The sequence below is a fragment of the Labrus mixtus genome, unplaced genomic scaffold, assembly GCF_963584025.1.
Source record: "Labrus mixtus unplaced genomic scaffold, fLabMix1.1 SCAFFOLD_51, whole genome shotgun sequence".
Classification (NCBI taxonomy): Eukaryota; Metazoa; Chordata; class Actinopteri; order Labriformes; family Labridae; genus Labrus; species Labrus mixtus.
Window position 1 is genome coordinate 207,501 of NW_026870359.1, and position 7,500 is coordinate 215,000.

A 7,500-nucleotide genomic window follows, 5' to 3' on the forward strand; every position below is an offset into this window, starting at 1 on the left:
CGGGCGTGTTAAGGGTGGTATGGCCGTAAGCCGTTATTGTGTGCAGAAAGGGGCCTTTTAAAGATGTCATGCCCTTGATTCTGGCTGAATTTTTGGACATGTGAATATGTCTCTATATGATCAAAAAAAAACATATGATCAAAAAAATGAAAAAGCTTACAGCACCTGGTATTCCCAGGCGGTCTCCCATCCAAGTACTAACCAGGCCCTACCCTGCTTAGCTTCCGAGATCGGACAAGATCAGGCGTGTTCAGGGTGGTATGGCCATAAGCCATTATTGTGTGCAGACAGGGGCCTTTTAAAGATGTCATGCCCTTGATTCTGGCTGAATTTTTGGACATGTGAATATGTCTCTATATGATAAAAAAAAACATATGATCAAAAAAATGAAAACGCTTACAGCACCTGGTATTCCCAGGTGGTCTCCCATCCAAGTACTAACCAGGCCCGACCCTGCTTTGCTTCCGAGATCGGACGAGATCGGGCGTGTTCAGGGTGGTATGGCCGTAAGCCATTATTGTGTGCAGACAGGGGCCTTTTAAAGATGTCATGCCCTTGATTCTGGCTGAATTTGTGGACATGTGAATATGTCTCTCTATGATAAAAAAAACATATGATCAAAAAAATAAAAAAAGCTTACAGCATCTGGTATTCCCAGGCGGTCTCCCATTCAAGTACTAACCAGGCCCGACCGAGCCGAGCAGCACCTGAGCAGAGCAGCGAGCAGCACCTGAGCAGAGCAGCGAGCAGCACCTGAGCAGAGCAGCGTACTACGGTGAGCGTATTGCATAATTGCTTGTTCTGTTCTCCTCTGCACTGTGTTACTGTGTACCTACTCTTAGTTTAGCCTAGCAGTTAGCTTTACAATGGCTTCTTTTTCTGTCTCTCCCTCTCCTGCTCTCTCCTGCTCTACGTGTCAGATGTTAAGTTATTCCTCGTCCTCCTTTAGTGATAATGATACTTGTAAGAAATGTAGTTTATTTTTAGCTTTGGAGGCGAGGGTGTCTGAGTTAGAGAGACGGCTCCGCACCATTGAGTCGGAGTCATCGTATGCAGCAGTAGTTAGCCAGCCACCTGTAGCAGGTGCGGGCCGACATAGCTTGGCTTCCCCCCCGGTAACTCCCGAGCAGCCGGGAGGCAGTGGCTGGGTTACTGTCCGAGGGAAGCATAGTCGAAAATCGAAGCACACGGTTCCCCACCAACCACTTCACGTTTCAAACAAATTTTCCCCACTCAGCGACACACCCGCTGAGAATAAAACTCTGATTATTGGAGACTCCATAGTCCGAAACGTGAAGCTAGCGAAGTCAGCGGGCATAGTTAGGTGTATACCCGGGGCCAGAGCGGGCGACATCGCATCTCATTTAAAGTTGCTGACAAAGACTAAAGGTAGATTTGATACAATCGTAATTCATGTCGGCACAAATGACTCCCGACTACGCCAGTCGGAAGTCACTAAGGTTAATGTGGAGTCGGTGTGTACTTTTGCTAAGACGATGTCGGACTCCGTAGTGTTCTCTGGACCCCTCCCAAATCAGACCAGTGATGACATGTATAGCCGCATGTCATCACTCAACCGCTGGCTGTCGAGGTGGTGTCCAGCACACGATGTGGGCTTCATAGATAACTGGCAGTCTTTTTGGGGAAAACCTGGTCTGCTAGCTAGAGACGGCATCCATCCCACTTTGGACGGTGCAGCTCTATTATCTAGAAACATAGCAGAGGTTATTAGTCCAAAACCCTGACAACAACTCAGAGTTCAGACCAGGAGGCAGAGCTGCAGTCTTACACACTTCTCTGCGCCTCCCTTAGATCTGTCTCCCAGTCACTATAGCTGTAATTCTGAATCGAACTGTAGTTATACTATAGGTACTGTGTCTGTCCCCCGGCCCAAACGCGTTTTTATAAGTCATCCAAACGGCGTGAATCATCAGAATCTGATTAGAATCAAAACTACGAATACGATTTTGCTACAAGATCGGAGGATTCACTGCGGACTTTTGAACATTAGGTCCTTAGCATCCAAGTCTCTTTTAGTGAATGATCTGATATCAGATCAGCACATTGATTTACTTTTTTTGACTGAAACCTGGCTGTGTCGAGATGAATATGTTAGTTTGAATGAATCCACTCCTCCCAGTCATTTTAATACTCATATACCTCGAGACACCGGACGAGGTGGTGGAGTAGCAGCTATTTTTAATTCCAGTCTTTTAGTTAACCCTCGACCAAAGCTGAATTTTTCTTCTTTTGAAAGCCTTGTTCTTAGTCTTCCACATCCAGTCTCAAGAACCTTTCAGCCAGTTCTAGTTGCTGTAGTTTACCGCCCTCCTGGCCCATATTCTGAGTTTTTATCTGAGTTTGCAGAATTTTTATCAGACTTAGTCCTTAGCAGTGATAGAATAATTGTTGTAGGTGACTTCAATATCCATGTGGATGTTGAAAATGATAGCCTGAGCACAGCTTTCATGTCACTATTAGACTCTATTGGTTTCACCCAGGGTGTAAACGAACCTACTCATCATTTTAACCACACCCTGGATCTTGTTTTAGCTTATGGAATTGAAATCCATAACCTTACAGTTTTCCTAGAAAATCCTCTGCTATCAGACCATTTTTTTATTACATTTGATTTTGTCCTACTAGAATTACCTCTGCCTGGAAGAGGTGTGCTTTCTAGAAGTTTGTCGGATAGTGCTGTGGCTAGATTTAAGGAAGCTATTTCAGCTGTTTTTGATTCAGTACCGTGTTTCAACCCAGTTGGAAACTCTTACGATAGCTTTAGTCCCTCTCAGCTAGATCAGTTTGTTGATAGTGCAGTGGATTCGCTGAGAGTTACTCTGGATTCGATTGCTCCCCTGAAACAGAAGGTTGTCAAGCGGCGGAGAGTGGCTCCATGGTTCAACTCAGAAACCCGTACTCTGAAACAATCATCACGGAATTTTGAAAGAATATGGCGTTCGACCAAAACGGTAGAATCTCGTTTTTTCTGGCAGGATAGTCATAGAAGATATATGAAGGCTCTACGTCACGCCCGAGCTGCCTACTACTCCTCTCTAATCGAGGAAAACAAAGGCAATCCTAGATACCTTTTCAGCACTGTAGCCAGGCTGACAGAGAGTCATGGCTCCATTGAGCCTTGTATTCCTCTAGCCCTCAGCAGTAATGATTTCCTTAGCTTTTTCAACAACAAAGTTCTAGACATCAGAGACAAAATTGGTAACCTCCTGCCCTTACCTGGTGCAGATACGTCTGTTGCGGCAGAGACAGTTCCAGGACCAGATATTAGTCTCGACTTTTTTTCTCCAATCGACCTTTCAGAGCTACATTCCATTTTTTCTGCATCGAAACCGTCAACCTGTATTTTGGACCCAATCCCAACCAAGCTGTTTAAGGAAGTCTTTCCCTTAGTTAGCAACTCCATATTAGATATGATCAATATGTCTTTACTGGCAGGCTATGTACCACAGACATTTAAAGTAGCGGTAATCAAACCTCTACTTAAAAAGCCTACTCTGGACTCAGGAACTCTGGCTAACTACAGACCTATATCCAACCTTCCTTTTATCTCGAAGATCCTGGAGAAGGTGGTAGCTAAACAGCTGTGTGACTTTCTCCATGACAACAGTTTATTTGAAGAGTTCCAGTCAGGATTTAGAGTCCACCATAGCACTGAGACTGCACTAGTTAGAGTTACAAACGATCTACTTCTAGCCTCAGACAGGGGACTTCTGTCTGTGCTCGTCTTGTTAGATCTTAGTGCTGCTTTTGACACCATTGACCATCGGATCCTGTTGTACAGACTGGAGCATTTGCTTGGAATTACAGGGACTGCTTTAAGTTGGTTTGAATCCTACTTATCAGACCGATCTCAGTTTGTACATGTTAATGATGAGTCCTCTATGCACACTAAAGTTTGCCATGGAGTCCCACAAGGTTCAGTGCTTGGACCAATTCTTTTTACATTATATATGCTTCCTCTGGGAAATATTATGAGGAAACACTCCATACAGTTTCATTGTTATGCAGATGATACTCAGCTTTATGTATCAATGAAGCCCGATGGTACCAGTCAGTTATGTCAGCTAGAAACATGCCTTAAGGACGTTAGGACCTGGATGACCAGAAATTTTTTGCTACTTAACTCAGACAAGACTGAAGTTATTGTGCTAGGCCCTAAGAACCTCAGAGAGACTTTTTCTAGTGATGTGACTGTCCTTAATGACATCAGCCTGGCATCTAGCACCACTGTTAGGAATCTAGGAGTTATTTTTGATCAAGATATGTCTTTTAGCTCTCACATCAGTCAAGTTTCAAGAACAGCCTACTTTCACCTTCGTAATATATCCAAGATCAGGAATATCCTGTCGCAAAGTGATGCAGAAAAACTAGTTCATGCATTTGTTACCTCCAGACTGGATTATTGTAACTCTCTTTTGTCAGGGTGCTCTGGCAAATCTCTAAAGACTCTTCAACGGGTCCAGAATGCTGCAGCTCGTGTACTGACCAGAACCAGGAAATGGGACCACATTACTCCTGTCCTGGCTTCTCTGCACTGGCTCCCTATACAGTCTAGAATAGAATTCAAGATCCTTCTTCTCACCTACAAAGCTCTAAATGGCCAGGCACCATCTTATCTTAAGGAGCTACTAGTGCCGTACTGTCCCTTGAGAGCGTTGCGGTCCCGGAGTGCAGGCCTGCTGGTGGTACCTACAGTCTCCAAGTGTACTATGGGGGGTAAAGCCTTCAGTTATCGGGCTCCTCTCCTCTGGAACCGCCTTCCAGCCGGGGTCCAGGAGGCAGACACAGTCTGTATTTTTAAGATTAGACTTAAAACTTTCCTTTTTGATAAATCTTATAGTTAGGGCTGGTGCTGGTGTAGACCAGCTCTTAGTTATGCTGCTATAGGCTTAGACTACCGGGGGAACTGGCACCTTGAGCTCCTCTCTCTCTCTCTCTCTCTCTCTCTCTCTCTCTCTATGCATATACAGTACATCATATTACTGCATGTATCTATCTATAAATCTCAGTCACTAACCACCTACTTTCCTGGGAGCTCTTGAGCTCCCCTAGGCTCCTCAAGATCATCGGTTGACGGCTTGCCAGAACAACCCCCACCCCACCACTACCCCCTCCCCACCGGATCGTGGGTTGGCGGCCTGCCAGAACAACCCCCCACACCCCCTCCCCTCCCCACCGGATTGCTGATGGACGGTCTACCTCCCCCCACCCCCTTGCTCTCTATCCCTCTTCCTGCATCTTATCCCATCTCTCCCCCTATCCCTTTCCAAGCCCGGCGCAGTCTAGGCCTGTGAAGACTGTTTCGTCATGAGCCGGGGATCCGGCCGAAGATTTCTGCCTTTTAATAAGGCAGTTTTTTCTTACCACTGTAACTTTTGCTGCTTTGCTAAAGTGCTCATGATGGATAGGCCGGATCTTTGTAACATAGCAATAAGTAAGGTCCTTTACCTGCTTTTTGTAACATAACAATGAGTAAGGTCTTTTACCTGCTCTTTTGTAATGTTAACAGACAATGAGTAAGGTATTTTACCTGCTTCTTGTAAAGTGTCTCGAGATAACACTTGTTATGAGTTGACGCTATACAAATAAAAGTTGATTGATTGATTGATAAAAGTTGACCCTGCTTAGCTTCCGAGATGGGACGAGATCGGGCGTGTTAAGGGTGGTATGGCCGTAAGCCATTATTGTGTGCAGACAGGGGCCTTTTAAAGATGTTATGCCCTTGATTCTGGCTGAATTTTTGGACATGTGAATATGTCTCTATATGATAAAAAAAAAACATATGATCAAAAAAATGAAAAAGCTTACAGCACCTGGTATTCCCAGGCGGTCTCCCATCCAAGTACTAACCAGGCCCTACCCTGCTTAGCTTCCGAGATCAGACGACATCAGGCGTGTTCAGGGTGGTATGGCCGTAAGCTGTTATTGTGTGCAGACAGGGGCCTTTTAAAGATCTCATGCCCTTGATTCTGGCTGAATTTTTGGACATGTGAATATGTCTCTATATGATAAAAAAAGAACATATGATCAAAAAAAATGAAAAAGCTTACAGCACCTGGTATTCCCAGGCGGTCTCCCATCCAAGTACTAACCAGGCCCCACCCTGCTTAGCTTCCAAGATCGGACGAGTTCAGGGTGGTATGGCCATAAGCCATTATTGTGTGCAGACAGGGGCCTTTTAAAGATGTCATGCACTTGATTCTGGCTGAATTTGTGGACATGTGAATATGTCTCTCTATGATAAAAAAAACATATGATCAAAAAAATAAAAAAAGCTTACAGCATCTGGTATTCCCAGGCGGTCTCCCATTCAAGTACTAACCAGGCCCGACCCTGCTTAGCTTCCGAGATGGGACGAGATCGGGCGTGTTAAGGGTGGTATGGCCGTAAGCCATTATTGTGTGCAGACAGGGGCCTTTTAAAGATGTTATGCCCTTGATTCTGGCTGAATTTTTGGACATGTGAATATGTCTCTATATGATAAAAAAAAAAAACATATGATCAAAAAAATGAAAAAGCTTACAGCACTTGGTATTCCCAGGCGGTCTCCCATCCAAGTACTAACCAGGCCCGACCCTGCTTAGCTTCCGAGATCGGACGAGATCAGGCGTGTTCAGGGTGGTATGGCCGTAAGCCATTATTGTGTGCAGAGAGGGGCCTTTTAAAGATGTCATGCCCTTGATTCTGGCTGAATTTTTGGACATGTGAATATGTCTCTATATGATAAAAAAAAACATGATCAAAAAAATGAAAAAGCTTACAGCACCTGGTATTCCCAGGCGGTCTCCCATCCAAGTACTAACCAGGCCCGACCCTGCTTAGCTTCTGAGATCGAACGAGATCGGGCGTGTTCAGGGTGGTATGGCCGTAAGCCATTATTGTCTGCAGACAGGGGCCTTTTAAAGATGTCATGCCCTTGATTCTGGCTGAATTTTTGGACATGTGAATATGTCTCTCTATGATAAAAAAAAAACATATGATCAAAAAAATAAAAAAAAGCTTACAGCGTCTGGTATTCCCAGGCGGTCTCCCATCCAAGTACTAACCAGGCCCGACCCTGCTTAGCTTCCAAGATCGGATGAGTTCAGGGTGGTTTGGCCGTAAGCCATTATTGTGTGCAGAAAGGGGCCTTTTAAAGATGTCATGCCCTTGATTCTGGCTGAATTTTTGGACATGTGAATATGTCTCTATATGATAAAAAAAAACATATGATCAAAAAAATGAAAACGCTTACAGCACCTGGTATTCCCAGGTGGTCTCCCATCCAAGTACTAACCAGGCCCGACCCTACTTAGTTTCCGAGATCGGACGAGATCGGGCGTGTTAAGGGTGGTATGGCCGTACGCTGTTATTGTGTGCAGAAAGGGGCCTTTTAAAGATGTCATGCCCTTGATTCTGGCTGAATTTTTGGACATGTGAATATGTCTCTATATGATAAAAAAAAAAACATATGATCAAAAAAATGAAAAAGCTTACAGC

General features: G+C 44.7%; 7 non-coding genes and 4 pseudogenes across 7 annotated transcripts; all 11 read right to left on the reverse strand.

Annotated features, from left to right (window-relative positions):
- Positions 1 to 31, reverse strand: part of LOC132971375 (5S ribosomal RNA) — a 119-nt pseudogene extending 88 nt beyond the window's left edge.
- A 122-nt stretch (positions 32 to 153) lies between these two features.
- On the reverse strand, positions 154 to 272 carry LOC132971090 (5S ribosomal RNA). The gene has a single exon (XR_009672407.1). It is a non-coding gene; the product is annotated as a 5S ribosomal RNA (ribosomal RNA).
- Positions 273 to 393: 121 nt separating this feature from the next.
- LOC132970953 (5S ribosomal RNA) lies at positions 394 to 512 on the reverse strand. The gene has a single exon (XR_009672279.1). It is a non-coding gene; the product is annotated as a 5S ribosomal RNA (ribosomal RNA).
- Positions 513 to 5,822: 5,310 nt separating this feature from the next.
- Positions 5,823 to 5,941, reverse strand: LOC132971156 (5S ribosomal RNA). Its single transcript, XR_009672469.1, has one exon. It is a non-coding gene; the product is annotated as a 5S ribosomal RNA (ribosomal RNA).
- A 123-nt stretch (positions 5,942 to 6,064) lies between these two features.
- On the reverse strand, positions 6,065 to 6,173 carry LOC132970687 (5S ribosomal RNA; annotated as a pseudogene).
- A 121-nt stretch (positions 6,174 to 6,294) lies between these two features.
- On the reverse strand, positions 6,295 to 6,413 carry LOC132971297 (5S ribosomal RNA). Its single transcript, XR_009672594.1, has one exon. It is a non-coding gene; the product is annotated as a 5S ribosomal RNA (ribosomal RNA).
- Positions 6,414 to 6,537: 124 nt separating this feature from the next.
- On the reverse strand, positions 6,538 to 6,656 carry LOC132971083 (5S ribosomal RNA). The gene has a single exon (XR_009672400.1). It is a non-coding gene; the product is annotated as a 5S ribosomal RNA (ribosomal RNA).
- Positions 6,657 to 6,775: 119 nt separating this feature from the next.
- On the reverse strand, positions 6,776 to 6,894 carry LOC132971045 (5S ribosomal RNA). The gene has a single exon (XR_009672364.1). It is a non-coding gene; the product is annotated as a 5S ribosomal RNA (ribosomal RNA).
- Positions 6,895 to 7,018: 124 nt separating this feature from the next.
- Positions 7,019 to 7,127, reverse strand: LOC132970826 (5S ribosomal RNA; annotated as a pseudogene).
- A 121-nt stretch (positions 7,128 to 7,248) lies between these two features.
- Positions 7,249 to 7,367, reverse strand: LOC132971227 (5S ribosomal RNA). Its single transcript, XR_009672535.1, has one exon. It is a non-coding gene; the product is annotated as a 5S ribosomal RNA (ribosomal RNA).
- Positions 7,368 to 7,490: 123 nt separating this feature from the next.
- Positions 7,491 to 7,500, reverse strand: part of LOC132971423 (5S ribosomal RNA) — a 109-nt pseudogene continuing 99 nt past the window's right edge.